Here is a 24,453-nt window from a genome sequence, read left to right as displayed (position 1 = left end):
TTGTCTCAGACTTCCAGGTGGGAATGGGTGAGGGATAAGGGATCACAGAGAGCTGGGCTGCTCCTCCAGTGCTCTGATCCCAAAGGAATTGCCCCCATTCCCTATTAGCTCATCCCATTGTCCCAGATTTCCAGGAGGGAATGGGTGAGGGATAAGGGATCACAGAGAGCTGGGCTGCAGCTCCAGCGCTCTGACCGCAAATGAACTGTTCCCATTCCCTGATCTCATCGCCCCAGACTTCCAGGTGGGAATTGTTGATGGATAAAGGAACATAGAGAGCTGGGCTGCAGTTCCAGCGCTCTGATCCCAAATAAACCGCCCCCATTCCCCATCCAGGAGCTGGGAACCATCCCGCCCTGGAGACCCGGCTGGGGAGGGCACGTCCCTGCGCCCTCGGGAATGTCACCGTGTCCCTCTTCCCCCGCCCTCATCCTCCTCCTCCTCCTCCACGCGCATTTGGAGGCGAGCTCTTAATGGCTTGCTGTTAATTAGTGTGAACTCTGATTGCCCTGCGAGCACGCCCTTGCCTTTGTCAGCTAATTGGCCGGGCTTTCTCATCTCTTATGTAAATAGCCCCGGTCTCTGCGGCGCGGTGTCGTAACGCACCGCATTCCTGGGAGCCTGCGCTCCTGGTTCATGGAATTGTGCTCCCGGCCCCGGGCGAAACCAGCAGCAGCAGCAACAACAACAAAAAGCCAGGCGAGCCTTTGGCCGGGTTTTGGGAGGCTCCAGAAATGAGTTGCAGAAGAAAGTGTTCCGGGCAGGAGTTCAGGGCATGGACAGCGGGAGGAGACAGCGGGAAAAGCTGGATAATCCTGGCCTTGCGTCACCTCCCGCGGCCCCACGTGCACAGGTAGGGCTGGGAATGAGTCCAGAGATTGTCCCGTGTCACATCCCCAGGGAAGGAGGGAGGGAGGAGCAGCTCTGCCCTTCCCTCTGTGCCGGGCGCTGCTGAGGCCGCACCTGGAATTCCGTGTCCAGTTCTGGGTCGCTCCATTCGGGATGTGGAGGGGCTGGAGCGTGCCCAGGGAAGGGAATAGAGCTGGGGAAGGGGCTGGAGAATTCCTGAGGGAGCTGGGAAGGGGCTGGAGAATTCCTGAGGGAGCTGGGAAGGGGCTCAGCCTGGAGAAAAGGAGGCTCAGGGGGGACCTTGTGGCTCTGCACAACTCCCTGAAAATTTGGAACCAGGTGGGATTTGGGATCTGCTCCCAGGGAATTATAGGAAAAGAGGGAACGGCCTCAGGTTGGGCCAGGGGAGGCTCAGGTTGGACACCAGCAGGAATTTCTTCATGGAAAGGGTGGTCAGGCCTTGGAATTGCCCAGGGAGATTTGGAATCCCCATCCCTGGAGGTGTCCAAGGAATTCCTGGATGTGGCACTCAGTGTGGCCAAGGTGGGGGTTGGTCCCAGGTTGGTCTGGATGATCCTGGAGGATTTTCCAAGCTCAATGATCCTGCTGCCAGGACTGTGCCTGGTTTCCCTCCTGTCCTGGGACAAGCAAAGCTTCTCACTCAATTCCAAGCTCCCTCATGGCCTTATCCATGGAATCTGTAGGTTTTTAAGGAAAAGTTGGATAATCCAGGAGCTGAGGAGTTGGTGAGGCAGGGAATTGTTTGTGTGGACTCTCTTCCCACCACTCCACAGCAGGAGGAGGCACCATCCAGTGCCAGGAGCAGGGAGAAGACAAAGGATCCCAAAAAAAGATCCACAGGCATAAATTTTTTTCCCAAAGCCAACAAATTTTGGGGTTTGATGCTCTAAAAGGGTCTTTTCCCATGATCCATGTCCTGCAAACAGGATAATTTAGGACAGGAACCCCAAATATCCTGGCTAAGCAGTGAGCGAGGTGGCTCCTTGGAATATGAGCCGGTGTTTGCCACGAGGGAGCAAAGGAGAGGGAGAAAAACTTCCAGAGGATATTTATTCCACAGACAAGCAGAGCTGTAAAACAAATGAGCAAAGTCCCTGCTCCGATAAATCCACTTAGAAATCCAAACCCAGTAGCAACAGGAAAATTTATGTCCCACGGAGAGAGGTCCAGAGGAAAATTGATGAAGTCTCTTATTTGGGCCATAAATCAGATTCCATTAATGGAGCCCATCCACAAATTTATAAACACAGCCCGGAGCCCAGGCTGGTCCTTCAGCTCCTGGGAAGGAGGGACTGGAGCAAAAAGGGGGCTCTGATCCATAAACTCCTTCCTGATAAATCCAGGAAGACAATCTGTGAAAAGATAGCGGGGCTGGATTTACGGCACCTGAAAGGGAGCCAGGCAGGAGTAAATCTTGTGTGTGCCGGCAGAAATAAATCTGGGAATGTTCTCCTCTTCTTCCCTGTCCCGAGAGCCACTCACAAATCCAAGAGCGTTTCCAACTCCTCTTTGCTTTGCCTTTCCTGTCTCCAGTCCCAGGAATGCCAAGACTTTCAGGATCATGGAATGGGTTGGGTGGGAAGGGATCTTAAAGATCGGCCATTCCCACCCCATCCATGGCAGGGACACCTCAACTGTCCCAGCTGGATCCAACCTGGCCTTGGGCACTGCCAGGGATCCAGGGGCAGCCACAGCAAATCTGGGAATTGCAGCCCAGGCAGGAATTCCTTCCCAAGATCCCAGCCCAATCTCCCCTTTCCCAGTGGGAGCCATTCCCTGGGTCCTGTCCCTCCAGGCCTTGTCCCCAATTCCAGCTCTCCTGGAGCCCCTGCAGGGACTCTGAGCATTCCCTGGAATTTTCCCTTCTCCAGGGGAACATTCCCAGCTCTCCCAGAGCAGAGAGGCTCCAGAATCCTGGAATGGTTTAGATTGGGAGTGACCTTAAATCCCATCCCATTCCCACCCCATCCATGTTCAGGAACCTCTCAGTATCCCAGGTGGCTCCAAGTCCCAGTGTCCAACCCAGCCTTGGACAATTCCAGGGATTTGGCATCCACAGCTTCTCTGGGTGACCACATTCAGCAGATCCAGAGCCCTTCCACCCTTCCCAGGACAAGGGAAGACCTTTAAATCCATGGAATCCATCCGAATTCCTTGCCCATTCCCCACAGCTGTTGAGCAAGAGGCTGCAGCTCCAAGGGATCCAGGAGGAGAATTCCAGCGTGTTCCACCAAGCAGGGAATATTCCCAGGGGAGCTGCTGCAGCCTTTGCCATCCATTTTCCAAACCCAACTTGCAGCTGCTCCGTGGATTTTTTTTTTTTTTTTGGAACTGGGCACGTTGAGAAATGATTTTGTCCTGGGATGGAAATTCACTTGCGATTTGACTGGAATTTAATCCTGACAGGGCACACGGGATCAGCTCCTGTTTTTCCCCAGGGATAAAAAATTCCCGCGTTCCTTTGTGGGCGCCGCTCTCCGGGACACCAAAGGCAAATTCCAACTGAGGAATAATCCCAAAGTGGGGGAGTTCGGGAGTGACGAGTAAGGATTAAAATCTCCTTTGTGCAGGAATTTCATCACCAAATCCCTGCCTTTCCCAGCTTCGAATCCAGCAGGGATTGTCTGAAACGCTTTGATGAGGTGCCCTTAATTGGGTTTGGAATTCTGGAGGCATTACCTGGGATACAGGTGAGGGAATTGCACAAAGAGGTCGGAGAAATTAATTGGAATTAAAATTTGGCTCCTCTTTTTCACTTTTCCCACAGCTTGGTGGAGCTGTGTGAAGATTTCCCTTTATTCCAAGGGAAATTTTCCATTATCTTCCCAAAAAAAAGTGGATATGTTTTGGGAGACATATCTTGAAATTTTAATTTCTTTCAATTTTTTTTTTTAGATCTTTCTGAGTTTGTGATTTTAATTTTGATTCTCAGTATTTTAGACGCATCAACTGAAAAAAGAGAAGTGCATAAGGGAAGGAAATAATGGGAAAAAGATGGAAAATCCATCACTTTTGTCATGGAATGGCTTGGGAAAGGACCTTTCTATTTTAAAAAGAGATTGTTAAAATATCTTAATCCTAGTACTGTTATTGAATTGTATTTAGAAAATAAATATTATTGTTAATAGTAATCAAATAATTAAAATGCAGTCATGAAAATCGGTTCTTTTCCAAGAGATCCACGATTTTTCTGCTCATTATTCCTCGTGGATTAAGGAGAGGTGGATTAAAGCCAAATTTGGGTTCTGAGAGGGCTTTTAAAGCTCTGGGATGAAGCAACCGTGGCTCCTTCCAGATCTCAGACCTGATTATTAAAGATTATCCAAAAATTGAAGATTATCCAAAGCCAGGCTTAATCCCTGCCCTGATTTTTGGAGGGATTTCAATCACTCTATCCCAAAAAAAAAATCTCTGCAATATCCCAACCTTTCCCAGCTTTCCTCAGCTCATCCAGGCTGCTGCTTCCTTTTTCCCCCTCTGGCATCTCCCAGCTCTGCCATTCCCTGTTCCCACGTTCACCTGGAATTTTATTGATTGGATTTTATTGATTTTTGGGTGGCTTTCAGTCAATCCCTCACGGCCACCCCATGGCCAGGAGGATTCCAAGGATTTGGTGGGGTCAGGGATGGGATTGAGGGTAGGGTTGACCTTTCCATCATCTCGGGATTTGGGAAGCTCAGCCAGAGGTGGAATTCCAGCTTTGGAATGTTTTTGGTGCAGCCAGGCCTGGAGAGGCACCAAGGCCACTCTCGGGGTGTGAAGAGAGGAGGTTGGGAAGTGTCAAAATCGTGGATTTGATGGAATTCTTTTAGTTGGAAAAACCCCCGGAGATCCTGGAGTCCAAGCAGCACAGCCAGGGCCACCCCTGTCCCCAAGTGCCACATCCACAGGGATTTTAAATCCTTCCAGGATTGGGGATTCCAAACCTCCCTGGACAATTCCAAACCTCCCTGGACAATTCCAAACCTCCCTGGACAATTCCAACCCCTGACCGCCCTTTCCATGAAGGAATTTTCCCAATTTCCACCCTGAGCCTCCCCTGGCCCAGCTTGAGGCCAGGATTCCTTGGGATCAGATCCCAAATCCCACCTGGCTCCAAATTTTCAGGGAGTTGTGCAGAGCCACAAGGTCCCTCCTGAGCCTCCTTTTCTCCAGGCTGAGCCCCTTCCCAGCTCCCTCAGGAATTCTCCAGCCCCTTCCCAGCTCCCTCAGGAATTCTCCAGCCCCTTCCCAGCTCCCTCAGGAATTCTCCAGCCCCTTCCCAGCTCCATTCCCTTCCCTGGACATGCTCCAGCCCCTCCAGGTCTCTCTTTGTCACCCAAAATTGTCCCCAGGTTCTGACCAGAGCAGTTGTGACCCAAAGGTTGGTGCAGGTGAATCCCACCCCCAAAAAAATGGGATTTCTGTTCTGCTCCGGGATGCTTGGAAAACACAAATCCCATTTCCCAAGATTTGTGTTTGCTCTCCCTGATGTTTCTGCTTTGCTGCTGCAAATTCCCTTTTTTCCCAAGGTCACCAATATCCCAAAAATGTCCCTCTGACTTTCAACCGTGGAGCCAATTCCATCTGAAAGGACAAGGAAACCTCGGGATTTTTGTCAGAAATCCACAAAATCTGAACGTGAGGAAGAGTTGGAGCTATTTTTAGTTTTTATGCATCCTAGAATGATAATTGGGAATATTTAGAGAAACTGGAGGTTGAGATTAAATCTTTAAAGTCTTTTCCTGAATCATTCCATGGTAAAATTAATGCATTTTTCCATTATTTCTTTCCCTTCTCAATGCCTTGCTTTTTCTTTTTGCGTTTTTTTTTTTTGCTTTTTTTTTCCCTTTTTCTTTTCTTTTTTTCTTTTTTAAAAATTTTTTGATTATTTCTTTTTTCATTTTTTTCCTTTTTTTCTTTATTTTTTTTCCTTTTTTTCTTTTTTTTCTTTTTTAATTTTTTAAATGTGTTTAAAACATTTAGAAAGCCAAAGTCATGGAATAATGGAATAGTTTTAGTTGGAAAAGCCCTGGCCACCACCTTGTCCTTTATGTAGGGACAGATCCTGGACTCAGGTTTGGCCAAAGCTGGGGATCAGGAATTTTCCCTAATATTCCTTGGAAAGGTTTGTGTTGGAAAATCTGGGGAAAGGAAGAGGTGCCCACAAATGTGAACAAGTTGGAAGTGAGTTAAAAGCTGTAATTAAAAAAAAAAATACTCTCAAATATAATTTTATCTTAAAAACAAGACCAGAACCATTTCTGGCTGAACAGAACCAAAAAAAAAATTTACTTTAATTAATTAAAATATTATTTTAAATTTTCTTTTAATTAGAAAATTAAGCCCAGAAAAATCTCAGCGCTTTGACCTTCAGGGGTTATTTCAATAAACCTGGATCAGCTGATCTTGGCCAAAAATTGAGGTGAAATTCGTGACCCTGGCAAGAAATGAGATGAAAATTCGCCCCTTAATTAAAAAAAAAAAAAAAAAAAAATCACCAACAACCTGTAGCCAAGGAAACAATAGAAAGAAATAAATTAATTTAGAAATATAGAAATTAATATAAACAACAAGAAGCCGTGTGGCAATTTCCTTCTCGGGTGTTGCTCCCGTGACTCAGCCCAACATTTTTGCAGCCGGTGGGGTCTGTCCGTGATCCAGCTCCCGTTTCCTAAGGATTATCCCGAGGAAAACATCCATTTCCTGGGGGGGGGAGGAGGAGGGGAAGGGGGGGGTGGTTGGAATTTTGCAATCCTGGCACAGAGGTCAGGCACGGACAGGGCAGTTCGGGAGGTGGTGACTGGGCAGAAAATTCCCCTCTGGATCGTGCAAGGGCGGCCAAGGACAAGTTTGGACTTTTTGGGGAAAAGCGGAGGAGTCTGGGAAGATCTGGGAGAAATTTGGGATTAAGAGCAGATGAGGTGGATCCAAATCCTTGGGAACAGCAGGAATTTTCTCAGCTGGAAGGGGGGATGAAGGTGAAACGGGGATGAGTTTTAATTCCTGGGACAGCTGGGATTTGGGGAATTTCCATCCTGGGGTCTGGGATGTCTCCAAGGACAAATTGTCCTGAAAAAAAAAAAAATTCTGAGCTGTTCTGGATCCTCTCTGGGCTTGGAGCTGGATTTGCCTCTGGAAGAGGAGGAGGAATTTTTTTTTTTTTTTTTTTTGGTTTGGAGAAGTTTTCTTGTGCCTGGAGGAATTGGGAGGTGGTGAATCCAAAATCCACGAAGTGTCCTGGGAGAATTTGTCAGGGATTTTGGGAATACCAAAACTCTCTTAGAACCATGGAATATCCTGAGTGGGAAGGGACCCACAAGGATCATGGATCCAACTCCTTCCCTGCTCAGGAAAATCCCAAAAATTCCATCCTGTCCCTTTGGGAGCGTTGTCCAAATGCTCCTGGAGCTCTGGAGCCTTGGGAATGTGACCATTCCCTGGAATGATGTTCCAGTGCCCCACCTGGATGAGGAATCTTTTCCACCTGGGTGAGGAATCTTTTCTTAATATCCAACCTAACCCTTCCTGGAACTGCTCCACCCGTTTTTCCCTGGAAAATTTAGAATTTCCTACTCTTATTTTTCCTTTAAGAAACGTTTTCCTCAAAATGCTCGAAGCATCCAGGTGTTTTTCCCCTTTTTCCCACTGTATTTTTTTTCCAGTGTATCCATGTCTTATTTTCTCTTTTGGCTGGGCCTATCCCAGTAAATGATCCATAAAATTTCCATGCTGGGAATGGATTTTCCCTCATCCTGAAGCCCAGGGCAGCAGATCTCCCCATTTTTGGGCTCTCAGGGTTGTTGGGAATTGTTCCCTGCTGGGATCCAGGCTGAAGCAAACCCAGAGGATTCAGAGCTGCCTTGGGATGAGCATTAGGATTTGTCATCTGATTCCTGAAGGATTCATTCAGGGAATTTAATTTTAAAAAGGGGGGGAAAAAATCACCCTGGATGGACGGGAATCCATTTTTCCATCATGAACAGGCAGAGCCACCCCCAGGAATCTTTTCTAGAGGAAAAATCACTGTATTTGTGGGATTTTGTGGTTTCTCAATCACAAAACCGGCTTGGCTGGTCTCCAATGCCAGGAAATTTTCTTGCTTTTCACCAGGATTCAGGCCAAGGATGTGGAGTCGCTCCCTGCTCGCTTGTAATGATGGAAAAGAGCAGCTCTGAGGATGGATTTGAACCCCTGCAGGTGTTTAAAAAGGAAAAAAAAATTGGGATATTCCCTCTCTCTCTGGAGCCTCCAGGTTCTGGATTCGTGTAGAGGCAGTGGGAAAAAGTGGATCCGTGGTTATGGTGGGGCAAATCCAGGGAAAGGTCACGTTCAGAGGTGAATTATTTGGGATTTGCAGATTATTTCCACATTTCCCAGTGGGGGTTCAAGCCTGGCAGGAATCATTGTTGTCCCGTTTTCTGGCACAGCTGGAATGGTGCCTTGTCCCTGACAAAAATTTGGGATGGAGCTTCTCCTTCCCTCCGAGGCCTGGATGGGAATCTTGAAGGAAAATGGAATTTTCCTTTGCAGCTCCACCCGAGTTCCTCAGGGTTTTCTGCCTTCCTGGAGGATGATCCCGGAGCCTTTGCTCTTCCTGGGGAAGCACCTGGGTCCGCTGGATGTGTGGGAATTAATTTGTGATTTACACCCATTTTTTTGGGGTGTTGGGGCCTGATTTTTGCAACCCCAAACCAGCGAGAAGTTGAGACTCAGGGCCTTGAAATGTGGATTTTTACAAGAAAGAGTCCAAGAAAAAAAGCCCGAAAATAGATGAGCAGATAAATTCTGACAGTCCAGGACCTGCTGGGAGATCCGAGGGCTCAAGGGCTCCTCATCGAGGACATCATTAAATGCCAGATCTGTTCGCTGTCATTCCTGCTCCTGTTATTTCGGGATACGTGGAAATATCAGGAAAAAAAAAAAAAAAAAAGGTCAGAAAAACAAGGGTGGTTCTGAAGCGCTGCTGGAGCTGGGGCAGAGCAGCTCCAGGGGATCCAATCCCACATCAGGAGCAACAGGTTTGTGCTGGGAAACCTCCACGGGATCTGTCCTGGCTGGACATGGAAAAAAAAAAGAAAAAAAAGAAAAAATCACGGCAGGGCTTCAATTTCTGACATTCCTTCAGCTCCACACTCCTATTCCGAGGCAGGGACACCTCCCATTATCCCAGGTGGATCCAACCTGGCCTTGGACATTCCCAGGGATCCAGGGGCAGCCCCAGCAAATCTGGGAATTGCAGCCCAGGCAGGAATTCCTTCCCAAGATCCCAGCCCAATCTCCCCTTTCCCAGTGGGAGCCATTCCCTGGGTCCTGTCCCTCCAGGCCTTGTCCCCAATTCCAGCTCTCCTGGAGCCCCTGCAGGGACTCTGAGCATTCCCTGGAATTTTCCCTTCTCCAGGGGAACATTCCCAGCTCTCCCAGCCTGGCTCCTGGAGCAGCTCTGGGGCTTCCTCTGGACTCTCTCCATGGCCAAAATCCCCTTTTTTTGGGGGGAAATATTTTCCCTGTAGCTCAGCGTAGCCATGCTGGGCCTCCCTATAAACCCTCACCCTTTCATTTGAGGGACTGAAAGGATTTTTCCAAATCATCCAGAGCTGGGAACAGCCCTCAGGGTTCTCCCCACCAGACCTTGGCCACCAGAGCCAGCCTTTGCCAAGGTTCAGGAGATGATTCCTCCTTTCTCCTTCCTGGAGCTGCTCTGACTCATCCACATGGAGCAGACACAACTTCCTTGGTCCCATTCCCACAGCAGCAACTGCTGCCTCTGGCTCGGCTTCAAAAAGGCTCCATAGGTGCTAAAATCCCACAGAACTGGCAGGGATTGGAGCCCAGAATGGATTTTTTTTTTGGAGCTGGGTCCCTGTCTCTGCTCTGAGGCTCTGTCTTGTTGCTCCTGGCGCTGGTGGGAGGCTCCAAAGGTTCCAAGATCAGGTTTTTTGGTTTGGTTTTTTTTTTTCAGGAAAAAGATAAGAGGCTCTATGTGTTTTGTCTCCCAGCTGGTTCACCAGGCTCCAAACAGAATCCATGAAATTGCTGTGGCTTTTCCTGCTTGGGTCACGGAGCTGAGCCTCATTTGATTTCTTTCTTCAGCTGAGGATGGAAAACTCATTTTCCTGGTTGTAGGGAGGGATCTGGTGATGGATCTGGCTCTGCTTCCATCACCAGATCTTCCCTTCTTTCTTTTTTTGGGAGGGTCAGTCTTCAGGAGAACGAGCTTTAGGTCTGGCACAGGGATGGAGAATTCCAGGAATCTCCTGACAGGAGGGGACAGCTCTGGGGGGGGGTTGGGGCTCTGCTTCCAGGGAACAGGGACAGGAAGAGAGGGAACAGCCTCAGGGCAGGAATTTCCTCATGGAAAGACTTGGGAAGCTCTGGAAGTGCCCAGGGAGGTTTGGAGTTCCCATCCCTGGAGGTGTCCAAGGAATTCCTGGATGTGGCACTCAGTGCCAAGGTGGGGATCGGGCACAGGCTGGACTTGGAGATCCATTCCGACCCCAACGATTCCATGAACCAGCTGTGATCCACAACATTGTTCCTGGGATATCCCAGCCTCCTACATCCAACTTATTTTGTTCATGGCCTCATTCCATGGCAGCAGGAAAGGAGCAGTGGGGTTTGGGAGGTTCCCAGTGCCAGGTACATCCCATCCCAAGGGAACAGCACCGGGACACCAATCCTGGATTGCTGAGACAACTTTGCTGTGTGAGGTCTTCTCAGAAAGGAGACATCTGGATTTAGATCTAGGAAAAAAAAAAAACAGGTTTTAGATCTGAGCAGCCTCAAAATCTCAGGTTTGAGATTTGGATGGTTTAGGGGAAGGTGTCCCTGCCCATGGCAGCAGTTGGAATTGAGATGAGCTTTAAGGTCCCTTCCAAGCCAAACAATTCCATGATTTTTTATTTCTTGTGTAGAAATCCTGCCACAAATTAAGCGAGGAGATAACTCTCGCAATTTATTCTCCCCTCACTCTGAAAAATGGTTTGTTTATTTTATTTTCTTTACTTTATTCCTTCAGCCAACAACACAAATAAGGGGAGCTCGAAGGTGCCTTTCCCGTGCCGAGGAAGGCATGGATCAGGGAACAGCAGCAAGGAAAAGGTGAGGGAAGCAGCAGGAGCTGCTGTGCCCCAAGCAGAGCCTTGGAGCCCTGCCCATCTGTGAGTAACACATCCAGAGTTATTTATTCCCCCCCGGAACCAGGACCTCCCGCAGGAGCCTCCACGGAAAAGATTTGCAGGAATTCTGGATTCCTCTGCCCTGCCAGTGCTGGGAATGCATCCCGTGGAGGGCTTGGCTTGGGTTCCTGTCCCTTGGGTTCCCCCAAGGGAATTAATTCCCTTTTTCCCCCCTGTTTTAAATCCAAAGGGCCTGGAACACCCGAGCACTGGTGGGGGAGCTGATTTTTCCAGCACACTGGGAGGGTGTGGGGAGCGCTTTGCCAGGCTTGGATGGAGAGATCCAAACCTGGGAGAGACTCACCCGTGCAGGGCACGAGGGGCAACATCTGGAGCCAAACACCCTTCCAGCTGTGCCGGGCTTCATTCCCCACGCCCATCCCACAGAGAGGCAGGAAGAAGCTGGTGGAGCTGGAGTTGGGATGATGAGGACCATGACTGGGGGTTGGCTGAGCCATGGATGGTTTGGATGATGGTGGAAAGTTTGGATGTGGATGGTTTGGATGGTGCTGGAGGGTTTGGATGGTTTGGATTGTTGTGGTGGCAATGGAGGGTTTGGATGGTGGGGGTGGATGGTTTGGATTGTGGTGGTGGGTGGGTTTGAGTGGTGGTGGGTGGTTTGGGTGGCAATGGAGGGTTTGGATGGTGGTGGTGGATTGTTTGGATGTTGGTGGAGGGTTTGGATGGTTTGGATTGTGGTGGTGGATGGTTTGGATGGTGCTGGATGGTTTGGATGGCAGTGAAGGGTCTGGATGGTGGCAGTGGATGCTTGGGTGGTGGTGGAGTGTTTGGATGGTGGCAATGGAGGGTTTGGATGGTGGCAATGGAGGGTTTGGATGGTGGTTGATGTTTGAGATTGTGATTAATGGTTTGGATGTTGATGGATGGTTTGGATGGTGGAAAGTTTGGATGGTGGCAGTGGATGGATTGGATTGTAGTGGTGGTGGATGGTTTGGGTGGCATGGAGAGTTTGGATGGTGCTGGATGGTTTGGAGGGTGGTGAAGGGTTTGGATGGTGGCAGTGGATGCTTGGGTGGTGCTGGAGGATATGGAGGGTTTGGATGATGGTGGTGATGGAGGGTTTGGATAGTGGCAGATGGTTTGGATTGTTTGGATGTTGGTGGATGGTTTGGGTGGCATGGAGGGTTTGGATGGTGGGGGTGGATGTTTGAGATGGTGCTGGATGGTTTGGATGGTGCTGGATGGTTTGGACGGTGGCAATGGAGGGTTTGGATGTTGGTGGTTGATGGTTTGAACATTCCAGAGCACACCTGGAGCAGGCAGGGACCTCAGGGGACTGTCCCAAACCTTCGGGACGAGCTCTGTGGTGGGATTGGACACCCCCACCCAGCCCAGCCGCAACCACACCCAAAAATCCGAATTAATCAACCTCCACCGCCCCGCTCCTCCCTCCTGCTCCGAAGCCCCGGTGTCACGGCGCGGGGCAGGTCCCCCCTGAGGGATTCCTGGGAGGAGGAGCAGCTCCAGCAGTTCCCGAGGGATGAAGAGCCGATAACCCCGAGCCGGGAGGGCTCTCCCAGGTTTTGGGGTTGTGTCTGTTCTCCCCGGGCACGGCTCTGATCTCTTATCTCGCGTGTGGTTTTCCTTCCCCACATGGAGCACAGCTGGGGCGGGAGCCTGATAAGCCGGGGAGGCATTTCCCGCTCCCCGAGTGTGCCTTGGGAAAAGGGGAGGGAGATGATGGGAGAGCATCCAACGTGCCGAGCTCCCGCTGCGATTCCCGAGAAATCCATCCCAGGCAGGGAGGGGCGGGGTCCTTGGCAAACCGCGGGACTGGGAGGAAAACACCACAAAAAGGAGGAGAGAGAGAGGGGTTGTAGGGACTGGGAGTGTGTGGATTTGTTCCTGGGAGGTGTTCCCAAAAGATCCAGCAGGAGATGGTGGGGAAAACTTGGGATTTGGGAAGCAGATTCAGGGAGATCAGGGGATGGGAATGTGTGGATTTGTTTGTAGGAAGTGCTCCCAAAAATTTCAGTAGGAACTGGTAGGGAAAACCTGGGATTTGGGAAGAGGGCTGCTAATTAGGGAGATCAGGAGATGGGAATGAGTGGATTTGCTCCTGGGAAATGCTCCCAAAAGATCCAGTGGGAGCTGGTGGGGAAAACCTGGGATTTGGGAAGCAGACTGATAGAGAGATCAGGAGATGGGAGTTTGTGGGTTTGTTCCTGGGAGATGCTCCCAAAAGTTTCTTCAGGAGCCTGTAGGGAAAACTTGGGATTTGTGAAGCAGATTTAGGAAGATCAGGAGATGGGAATGAGTGGATTTGTTTGTAGGAAATGCTCCCAAAAGTTTCAGAAGGAACTGGTAGGGAAAACTTGGGATTTGGGAAGCAGGTTTAAGGAGATCAGGAGATGGGAATGTGTGGATTTATTTGTAGGAAATGTTCCCAAAAGATCCAGCGGCAGCTGATAGGGAAAACTTGGGATTTGGGAAGCAGATTTAGGGAGATCAGTGGATTTGTTTGTAGGAAATGTTCCCAAAAGTTCCAGCAGGAGCTGGTGGGGGAAACTTGGGATTTGGGAAGCAGCTTGATAATTAGGAAGATCAGGGGACCACACTCATCTTGTGCCAAAAAATATCAGCCAGGATTTGTGATCTGTGGTGGCAAAGGTTGGGAAAATCCACGTTTGGAATCTCCTCAGCACTTTGGAAACTCCATAGCGTCAGATGGAGCATTTGGGGGTTTTGTTTGGTTTTTGGGGTTTTTTTTTTGGTTTTTTTTTTTTTCGTTTTTTTTTTCCAGGTTTCAGTTTCCTCCCACAGTTTGGAAGGCCTGAATTCTCCATCCTCGTGGAATGTCTCATCCCACAGAATTTGGGGCTTGTGTGGAGAACTGGATTTGGGAAAACCTGCCCTTGCCCTGCCAGGGCTGCTCCAGGTGAATTTTGGGAAGTTTCCTGCTGGCACAAAGTGAGGAATGTGTTTGAGGGTGTGTTGGGCACCTGATGATCCCAAACACCAAATTCCCACTTCCCAAACCAGCCTGTAGGGAAAACAGAGCTGGGATTGGTGCCAGAGGAGTGGATCCCACTGTTGGGGGGGTCACACCTATCACCCTGAGCCTTCCTTCCCTAAAAAAAAAAAAGGGAATTGAATCCCCATTTCCATGGGAATTGCTCAGAGCACGTTTGGGGTTTCCTCCTGTTTCTCCCTTCACTGGAATGGTTCCATGGGAACAAGGGTGGGATGGAGCTCCAGGACATCGGGAATCTCCAAACCCTGTGGAGCTCTGGAGAGGAGGGAGGCTGGAGAGAGGCCTCAGCTCCTGGGCTGGGAGCTGTGTCCTGGCAGGAATTTTGGGTTCCTCAGGCTCTGGAGTGAGGTTTGAATTCCCATCCCAAGCTGGAAAATTGGGAAAGAGCCCCTCAGGACTGAGAACCTGAGGGATTTCCATGGATCAGCTTCTCTGCCATCCACATAGGAATGGTGGCCACACCTACATCTGTATCGTTATTCCCAAAATATCCTTCCAAGATTTCTCCTGTTGCATCCAACCAACTTGTAGGCTTTGTCTGGTCTGCTCATTTTCACTCTGAGTTTGTTCCTCTGATCCAATTCCCCTGGAACTTTCTTTAGGATCTTCCAACTTTTTCCTCCTGTTAAATTCCCTGAGAACTTTTCCTAGGGTTTTCCAAACAGCTGATGGGATGGTTCCTCTTGTTAAATTCCCCTGGATTTTTTTCTAGGATCTTCCAAAGTGCTTTTGGAATGGTTTCTCTTGTTAAATTCCTATGGATCTTTCTCTAGGATCTTCCAATTTGTTCCTCTTATTAAATTCTCCTGGAATATTTCTTAGGATCTACTGAATGCTTCCTCTGATTAAATTCCCCTAGATTTGTTTTCTAGGATCTTCCAAGATTCTTCTTGGACAGTTCCTCTTGTTGAAATCCCCCGGATCTTTTCCTAGGATCTTCCAAATGGTTCCTCTTGTTCAATTCCCCTGGAACATTTCCTAGGATTTTCCAAACTGCTCTTGGAATGGTTCCCTTTGTTAAATTCTCCTGGATCTTTTTCTAGGATCTTCCAAATGGTTCCTCTTCTTAAATTCCCCTGGATTTTTTTTTCTAGGATCTTCCAAGATTCTTCTTGGACAGTTCCTCTTATTGAATTCCCCTGGATTTTTCCCTAGGATCTTCCAAATGGTTCCTCTTGTTCAATTCCCCTGGAACTTTTCCTAGGCTCTTCTGAATGGTTCCTCTTCTTAAATTCCCCTGGATTTTTTTTCCTAGGATCTTCCAAGATTCTTTTTGGACAGTTCCTCTTATTGAATTCCCCTGGATCTTTCCTTAGGATCTTCCAAGTGGTTCCTCTGATTAAATTCCCCTGGAACTTTTCCTGGGATCTTCCAAACCCTGCTTGGATGGATCCAGGGAGATGAACCTGCTGAGGAGAGGGACCTGAGCCAACAGTTGGGTAGAAGAAGGGGGAAGTGTGAGGGACAGGGAGAGGATTTGGGAATGAGATGCCAGTGCTGTGATAGTGTCCCTGTGGGAGACGGATCGCTCCGGGGGCGTGAGAAAGGAACATTTGGAATCGTGTGGGTGTGAGGTGTGTGTGAGACTGCGCCTGCCTTTCCCTCCCCACACTCTGGGAACCTTCTCGGGGTGTTCACACAGGCCCCACTTCCCAAAATAATCCACCCAGCCCGAAAAATTCCGGAGTCTGAGGCCCCCTGGAGGAGAAGGATTTGCTCCTGTGCCTCAGGACAGATTTCCCGCAGCTCATGCAGGTGCCCAGGCGTGTTTGGGGTATCCCAATCCCTCTCCTCGCTCCGTAGCCTCCTCTTGCCATCTTCTGAGGGATGGAGAAGTGGAACCTCTCCCATCCCTCCTCCACCAATTCCCATGGCGCTCCTGGAGAGCCCTGGAAGAGGGAGCCGAACATCCACGGGCCAGAGGTGACGTCACAAACACCTGGAGAATCATCCCGATTTTTGTGCCTTGTGACAGGCTTGATCATTTTCCCCTTCCTGAGTGCTCCTAAACCTTCAGATCTCGGGATTTTCAGGCGAGGGCAGCACGTGGAGCACGGAAACCCTTTTGATCCCAAAAAGTGCTGACATCCCTGCAAGGGGATCAGGATTCTCCTGCTGCCAGCAGTTCCCCTGCCCAGCTCCAACACGTGGGAAATGCAGGCTCAGGTCCCTTTTCCCTTGGGAAAGGGCCAAGCCACATCTCCCACCTGCAGGCACGTGGTGGCAGGTGCCTCCTTGCACCCTTTTTTCTTGCCTTTTTTGGGAAAGCCACCCGGCCTGGCAGAGGGAAAACCAGGATTCAATGGGTCAGCAAGAAAGAACAGGCAAGGCTGGGTGTGCTGGCACTCCAGGAAATTCACCTGGGAGCTCCAGCTCCTGCTCCAAGGACGGTTGATGGTTGGAAAAGGGAACAACCCCTGGTGCTGGAGACTGGAATTCAGGTCTCCCCACTCCCAGGGGAGTGTCCTGATCCCAAGGCTCTGGAGTCATGCTCGCTCTTGCCCTCTGGAGCTTCAGGCTTGGATTTGATATTTTTTTTTTTAGATTTTTTTTTTCCTTGATGAGGAGTTTCTCCAAAAAAAAAAAAAAAAACGGGGAGGGTGAGCACCTCTGCAGCTCTGCTGTTGGGAAGGACAGGCAGGATTTGGAGGATAGGGGTTTCCCAGATCCAGGGAATGCTCATTGACTTTTCAGCTGTTGTTTGGGAAGGGCTTGCAGGAATTTTGCCTCCTGGTCCTGCTTATTATGGGAATCTCCAGATGTGGAGCATGGGATGGAAGCAGCCACAGACCAGGCCTTGGTGGTGTCACCAAGGGAGGGACACAAGACACAGACTGAGACACCTCTGGCTCTGTCCTGATGCTTTGGGGCTGGGAATTTTCACTAAAAACAGAGATTTTTCCACGGATTTTTGGTGCCTCTGGGGTGACACAGCAGGTGAGCTGCGGTGTGAGAGTGAAATCTTGGATGTCCATGGATAAACACGCTGGATTTGGCCGTGCAGACCCTCGTGGGGGAGTGTTCTTCCCAGTGATTTATCCTGGCAGTCTCCAAAGGCAGGCAGCCTCCAGAGAGGCCCCTTGGAAAGCAGCAGGGCCTGGAGCCTGGCAGGAAAATCCACCACGGAGCCCCAAACAGGAAAGCTTTGATATTCCTGGCGTTAGGAATGGCGAGCAAGGAGAGGCTCTTGCACAACTCCCACTGAGCTTGGTGCATCCCCCTCTGCTTTTAAAAGCTTTAAAGCCGACCCTAAATCCCTTTTAGGATCTCTCTCCTGCATTTGTGCCAGCGCTGAGCTCCCCTCTGGAATTCCAGAGGGTCCCCAACTCCGCTGCCCCAAATCCTGGTGGGGTCCCGAGCGTTGAGTCGGTGCCTGTGGGCAAATCACTTCCACCTCTGTAGGATCTGGCTGTAAACCGAGGTTAATAACCCCAAATTACCAACCTGTGAGAATTAATGAGCTCAGCCCGGCTCGGCCCTTTGAAGGCAGGAGGCATTACAGGAGCACCGGGCCATTATTGCCGAGTGTGGTTTTAATCTCGGCCTAGTTTCACTTACAAATTGGAGTTCTGCTCCCTTTGGACTGCACGGCACTAATTAGACAGGGAAGGGAGGAAATAAAGGTTTCCAGTGTTGGAAACCAGTTAATTTTAGGGTGCTTTTCTTTAATTGCGTCTGCAAAGACATGGGGAAAACGTGTAATGAGCTGAGAACGCTTGAACTCGGCTTTTATTGGTCCCTAAACCCTTGCTTCTGCTAAGTCACAAAATGCCAGTAAAAGAGTGGAAAACTCGACCTTTTTTTTTTTTTTTTTTTTTAATTTTTTTTTTTTTATTTTTGGGAATGCCGAGGTGAAATAATTCCTCCTTACCCCGTTTCATGTCGCCCTCCTCCTCCATAAATCCCGGAGCACTTCACAGGAGCGGGAGCAGCTCTCTCCCCTCTCGTTTGGGAAACACAAAGCAGAGGGAGGTGCTGGGATTTGCCCAGGGTCACGTAAACGAGGCTTTGGCTCCGTGAGAAACATGTGGCCTTGTAGGAAAACAGGTGGAGAACACGCTGCGGACACTTACCTCATTTTCGGGCTTGTTTTTGCTTCAGCCAGCTCCTACCGATTTAAGCTGGTTTTAAAGCCGTGGTTTGTTGGACTGGGATCTGTCAGGAAGGACGTGGAGCTGCTGGAGAGATCCAGAGCAGGCACCAGGGGTGATCAGAGGGATGGAGCAGCTCTGCTGGGAGGAAAAGCTGGCACAGCTGGGAATGTCCAGCCTGGCGAGGAGAAGCTTTGGGCTGAGCTCAGGGTGGCCTTGAAGGAGCTGCAGGAAAGATGGAGAGACAGTTCCCAAGGGATGGAGGGACAGCACACAGGGAATGGCTTCCCACGACCAGAGGGCAGGGATGGATGGGATTTGGGAAGGAATTATTCCCTGGGAGGGTGGGGAATAAAACTGGGAAACCCCAGGTGGGATCTTTAAGGAAAGCACCTGGAATACCAGGACTGGGAGAGCTGTGGTTTGGTTTGAGGAGGTTTTGGGGGATGAATTGGGGGCTGGAAAAGCGGTGGATGTGGTTCTGGACACTGGCTGTGGGCTGGGAGCATTGGAGAGCCGTGGCCATCCTCCCTCAGGCTCCAGAAAGATCTGGGAACACCTTTGGAATCTGATTGTTGGACTGGTTTGACTGGGAGCTGCTTGGAGGCGATGGTTTGGCTGTGGCAAAGGTGAAGAAGGGAAAGTTTTAGGGTAATTTATAGGAATTTGGGGATCCCGAAGATCTGGGATTTCTTTCCAGCTCTTCAGAGACTCCTGAGTGACCGGAGCATGTTTGTCACATGTGACAAATCATGGGATCATGGAATGGGACGGGTTGGGAAGGGCCTTAAAGCTCATCCAGTCCCACCCCTGCCGTGGGACACTTCCCATTATCCCAGGTGGATCCAAGCCCTGTCCAACCTGGCCTTGGACACTCCCAGGGATTCAGGGACACCGTGTCCTAAAGGGGATTTGCCCAGAAATGAGGGGAATTTTTTTTACTTGCCTCTCCTTGTCCTCTAGGAATCTCCCTTTGGGTTGGGGAATTCCCAGCCTGGTTCTCCTGGGATAATCCTGATGTCCCACGGCCCTTCCTGGAGGGACAGGGCATTGTCCTTGGGGAGTGCTCCCCTCAGCTCTGCCTTGCTGGGCTCCTCACATCCCTCAGCCATTTTCTGGCACCATCCTCACTCTGGGTTCTGATATTTAAGAATTTCTGACTGAAGATTCAGCAGAGATTCAGGGACGTCTCCAAAGCAGCTCCAGCTTTCCGTGTGTGGGAAGTGCGGTCCTTTAATGGGAATTTTGTCAGGCTTTCCCAGGAAAACTGCTTTGCCTTTGGTCCTGAAACAAAGATTTTTGTGACATTTTAATGCTTTGAGTTGTTTCAGAGATTTATTTCATTTTTAGACCCCCCAGAGCAGATCCTGATGAGAATTCAACAGCTTGTTCCACCTGGAGAAGGGAAAATTCCAGGGAATGCTCAGAGTCCCTGCAGGGGCTCCAGGAGAGCTGGAATTGGGGACAAGGCCTGGAGGGACAGGACCCAGGGAATGGCTCCCACTGGGAAAGGGGAGATTGGGCTGGGATCTTGGGAAGGAATTCCTGCCTGGGCTGCAATTCCCAGATTTGCTGGGGCTGCCCCTGGATCCCTGGGAATGTCCAAGACCAGGTTGGATCCCCCTGGGACAGCGGGAGGTGTCCCTGCCCATGGCAGGGAGTGTCACTGGATAAATTTTAAATTCCCATCCAACCCATTCCAGGATTCAGGAATTACAACCACCTGAGAGCCAAGCCCCCTCGACTTCGGGCAATCCCAGCAGCCCGTGCACTTCCCAGCGGTGCCCATCCACCTTCTCCATGATTTTTGGGAAGCCCGGGATGGGCGCTCAGCCCCGGGGCTCGCCGGGGCAGCCCCCGCGGCGCTCGGTACCATGGACAGCGCTGGCCCGGCCCCGCCACCCGCGGGGTCCCAGCCCCATCCCGGAGCTCTCCCGGTTTTTCATTGTTCCCCACCTCCCCGGAGGTTTTCTCGCTGTAGCAGGTTTTGTTTGTCTTGGATTAGCTGTTGAAAATCCATGAAATCCTGGATTTCGGAGGGGAGGATGAGTGCCTGCACACCTGGCATCGGCACCAGAAGGGTTTTCTGTCAGAGGCAGGAAAAAAGGGAGGTTTTCCCTCAAAAGCAGGGATTTTGACGTCTTAAAATCCCATGGGGATTAGTGTCCCTATATCCCTGCAGAGGTGTGGAATGTGAGGAGGAAAAATCCATAATTAGAAGTATTCTGGGGAAAGGGGATTCAGCACAACCAGGGAAGCTGTGGCTGCCCCTGGATTTCTGGAAGTGTCCAAGGCCAGGCTGGACACTGGGGTTTGGAGTAGCCTGGGATAGGGGAAGGAGTCCCTGAACATGGAATGGGGTGGAAGGAGTTTGGGTTGGAGGGATCTTGAAGATCTTCTATTTTATATCTCCACATCTGCTTTCCGGAGGTGGGAATTTCCCTGGAATTCTCACTCTGAAGGTCCGAGGACAGGTCACGGAGCTCCTTCTGGGAGCAGAGGGAGGCTCCTTTCCATGGAATCCCCTCGGCTCTCCGGGACAAAGGAATGCTGGGAGCAGATCCGTGACACCTTTCAGATCCAACCCCTGTAATTTAATGTGTGGAACATCTCCACCTTTGAGCCCGGGGAGCGGAGAAAGGCTGGAGATTTAAACCTGGCTTAGCAGAGAGCACGAAAGAGCTTAAGCTGCAAAAAGGGAACTCGTTGCAAAACTTCTGGAGCAGACCCCACCTCTGAGAGCTGCTCTGCTCCAGCTGGGATCAGGACACGGGTGCTGAGTGCAGGGAATCGAGGACATCAAAGCAGCAGCTCTGCGTCACCCAGGAGCACCGAAATTCCCGAGAAACTCGTTCGGCTTCTCGGGAACGCGGGAGGGACAAAAGAAGTGCCAGGTCCTCAGCGAGGCTGTGGAGATCACCCAGATCTCACCTGTGCCTGATGGGTTTTAAGCTGGAGATCTGGGATGAGCTGGGATTGGGACACCAGGTGGGCACTTGGCCACGAGCTCAGTGCTGTTGTGGGGATTTTTTCCGGTGGAGTCGGATTTAAAGGGAGATTTGTGGATTTAAAAGGAAAATCAGCTCCCGGAAATCAGTGGTTGTGGGATCTGATGGTTTGCCACGGCCAAAATTCTACTCCTGGCCAAACCCAGCCTTGTCTGCAGCTTTAGTCAGGGTGGAGAGTTGGTTCTAAGGCCAAGGATGTCCATGGGGGATGGACAAGGTGATTTTGGGATGGCTGTCCTGGGATGTGCCAAGGCAGTGGAAGGATACAGAGCCATGGAATGGTTTGGTTGGAAAAGGATCTTAAATCCCATCAAGTCCTTCCCCATTCCATGGGCAGGGACAATTCCCGCTATCCCCAATGTCCAACCTGGCCTTGGACACTGCCAGGGATCCAGGGGCAGCCACAGCAAATCTGGGAATTGCAGCCCAGGCAGGAATTCCTTCCCAAGATCCCATCTAACCCATCCCATCTCTGTCAGTGGGAAGCCATTCCCCCTTGTCCCACCTCTACAATTCCTGACAAACAATTCCCTCTCCATCTTCCCTGGAGGCCCCTCCAGATCCTGGAAGGAGATCAATAGAGATCTCATCTGCATTTTGGGAGGTTCCAGCAAAGATCACGTGGAATGTCCTAATTCCAGCTCTAGCTGGAGGTGTCCCTGCCCATGGCAGGGGTTGGGATGAGGTGATCTTCAAGGTCCCTTCCATCCCAAACCATTCCATGATTCCCTGGTCACAGCCTTGTTGTGTTTGGAGTTGGACAAACACAAACTCCTTGTTCTGAGAGGTTTGGCATCCACAGAAGGGCTGGATTTTGGATTATTCCCGTTCCCCGTTGGGAAGCGATTTAGGGATTGAAATATCCAAACTATTAGGGATGGAGGAGGGGAACGAGTTGGATCTCACAATCTTGTTGGAATCTGGATTAGGACAACCAGAGCTGTCCAGCCTTCCTGAGCCATGGATATTGGGAGAAGATGGTCCTGGAGGAACTTCCTTCCATGTTTGACACCTGGACGGTGCTGCAGGGATGAGAGAATCCTTGGATTCTTCAGTCCTCCAAAACTGAGGAGTTTGGCCAGGAAGACAGCAAGGAAAAGAGACGTGGAAAACCCTAAACCAGGAAGATCTTGGGCCTTCCATGGAACATTTCCCCCATCATCTCCTCGCCAGGGAGTCTCCCAATTCCTCCATCAATCCATTGGCCGCTCTTCTGCCCTTCCAGAGCTTTCCTTGGGTTCCCACCGGGCGCTGCTCGGGATGAGGCAATCCTGGATCCATGGGACGTTGGGGACAGGCTCCCTGCGTGCCTGGACACGCCACCCCAAAACTGCTTCTCCCTGCGAGTTTCCCACAGCCAGAGGAATTCCTTGCAGGAGCCACACCTGCTGTGAACTGGTTTAACACCAGTTTGTTAAACGGGAGAAGCCGATAGGGACTGGAAGCCACTGGAAAACACCGGGCCCAGCCCAACCTGAACATCTGCACCCCGGGCAAAAGTTCCCTCTGAGGAGAAGGTGACAAATGGCACCTCCAGCACTCCCAGCCTTCCCATTCCACACCGGGGAAGGGAGCTGGGATCCACGGGAGGAATCCCACCGAGAATCCCAGTGCTGGCTTGTGGAATTCTGCAGGGAAAGGATGAAAATCATCCCTCGGTGCAGAGCTGGGATCAATCCGGGCTCTGAAGCCCCTCTGGAAGTCTTGGGTGTTTTTTTTTTTTTTTTTTTGGCCTTGTTTTCCTGGCAACAAATCCACCCTCCTCGTTTTTCACTCGGAACAAGTTTTTCCAGGTCTGGAAGTGTCCCAAGTGAGAGGATAAAAAAAAAATAAAAAAAAAAAAAATCTCTCTCATCTTCTTAAAGGCTCCTGAGAACACCTTTGAGGGGTTTTGATGTCGTTTATGCCGAGCCTGAAAACAAAACCTGGGCTGGTTTGGGTTTTAAACCTGAAATTTAGGGCAGTGGGATTGAAGAGAAATAGGAAATTCAGGTTCAAAATCTTCCTCTCGAGAAATGGTTTTACCCCATAGGATCCAAAATATTCCTGATTATGGGTTGGGAAATGCCACTCTCCTTGTCCCCTTTTCCAAGTCAGCTTTTTCCTGCTTAATTCTTCAATTTTAGATGAATTTTTTACATTAAATCCCGATCTTTTGCAAAATTTTAAGGATTGGAATCAAGGATTTACTTCCAACTTCTCTCTGTGGTCTCCGTGAAATTATTTTCCCTTATTGATTTTTCCACTTGAAAAATGGAAGAGGTTGGGTTATTTGTGATTATTTTTAATCCTTTAATACTTTCAGCCATAGAGCAGAAGAATCAGGTCCTGGGGCCATTTAGGGTCCAGGAACTGGTCTGGATTTGGATCTGTCTGGATGGTTGAGTTGCACAAGACCAGATTAAATTTATGCTTTGAATGGGTTAAAATGTACAATCCCAAATGTTGGGTTTCCTGAACAGCCCTGTTTGGGTTTTTGTATGATTATCCTCATTATTTATTGAAACAGGAGACAGAAAATTGTGCATTTTTCTCTTCCACATCTCTTGGGATTTTTCCCTCTCCCTTCACCTGTTTCAGCCCCTCCTTGTCCATCCCCATGTCAGCATCGCTGGCTCCTCCTCCTTTAATTATCCAGAAATTCCCAGTCCAACCCAAACATTCCGGCTGTTTTTGTCTCCCAGGTGACACCAGACAGGAGTCAAATCCCTGGAGTCAGCAGAGGCAGGAAGGTGGGGGGGGAGAGATCCATGGAGGGACAGGACCCAGGGAATGGCTCCCACTGGGAAAGGGGAGATTGGGCTGGGATCTTGGGAAGGAATTCCTGCCTGGGCTGCAATTCCCAGATTTGCTGGGGCTGCCCCTGGATCCCTGGCAGTGTCCAAGGCCAGGTTGGATCCCCCTGGGACATTGGGAGGTGTCCCTGCCATGGGAATGGGGTGGGATTGGATGGGATTTAAGTTCCCTCCCAGCCCAAACCATTCCATGATAATCCTGTGATCACACACTGGTCCCTCTGTGATCTCCATCAGGATTCCTCAGGCTCTGGATGGCCAAAAACTGGGAGAAGGCAGCCAGGGAATGTTTGTCCTGTCTTTGTCCTGCACCATCTCCTCTTAGTTTGGAAGAAGCTGAAATTCCAGCACTAACCAAAAAAAAAGATGGAGTTTTTTAGAATAGATGGGGAAAGCCCTGGAGTGTTCCTGATGGCTAAGGAATGAGTGGACATGGCAGGGAAGGGGACAATTCCTCATCCTGCATCCCAACAAACCTTCAGCCACTTCAGCTGGGGGCAAATCCCACCTTGGCTCCCCTTCCTTGGCTCCCTTCAT

General features: G+C 50.1%; 2 long non-coding RNA genes across 2 annotated transcripts in view; both read left to right on the top strand.

Moving 5' to 3' along the window:
* The first annotated feature begins 593 nt into the window (after positions 1–593).
* Positions 594–24,453, top strand: part of LOC148223825 (uncharacterized) — a 43,529-nt gene continuing 19,669 nt past the window's right edge. The window contains exons 1-2 of the long non-coding RNA XR_015802971.1: positions 594–853; positions 10,868–10,950. This is a non-coding gene — a long non-coding RNA (uncharacterized LOC148223825). The remainder of the gene's footprint in view (positions 854–10,867; positions 10,951–24,453) is intronic.
* LOC148223826 (uncharacterized) lies at positions 11,704–23,290 on the top strand. Its single transcript, XR_015802972.1, has 2 exons — positions 11,704–13,926; positions 22,051–23,290. It is a non-coding gene; the product is annotated as an uncharacterized LOC148223826 (long non-coding RNA).

The sequence above is a fragment of the Sturnus vulgaris genome, chromosome 4, assembly GCF_052056855.1.
Source record: "Sturnus vulgaris isolate bStuVul1 chromosome 4, bStuVul1.hap1, whole genome shotgun sequence".
Classification (NCBI taxonomy): Eukaryota; Metazoa; Chordata; class Aves; order Passeriformes; family Sturnidae; genus Sturnus; species Sturnus vulgaris.
The sequence above is the reverse complement of the archived record's forward strand: the minus strand, read 5'-3'. Positions and strand labels throughout refer to the sequence as shown.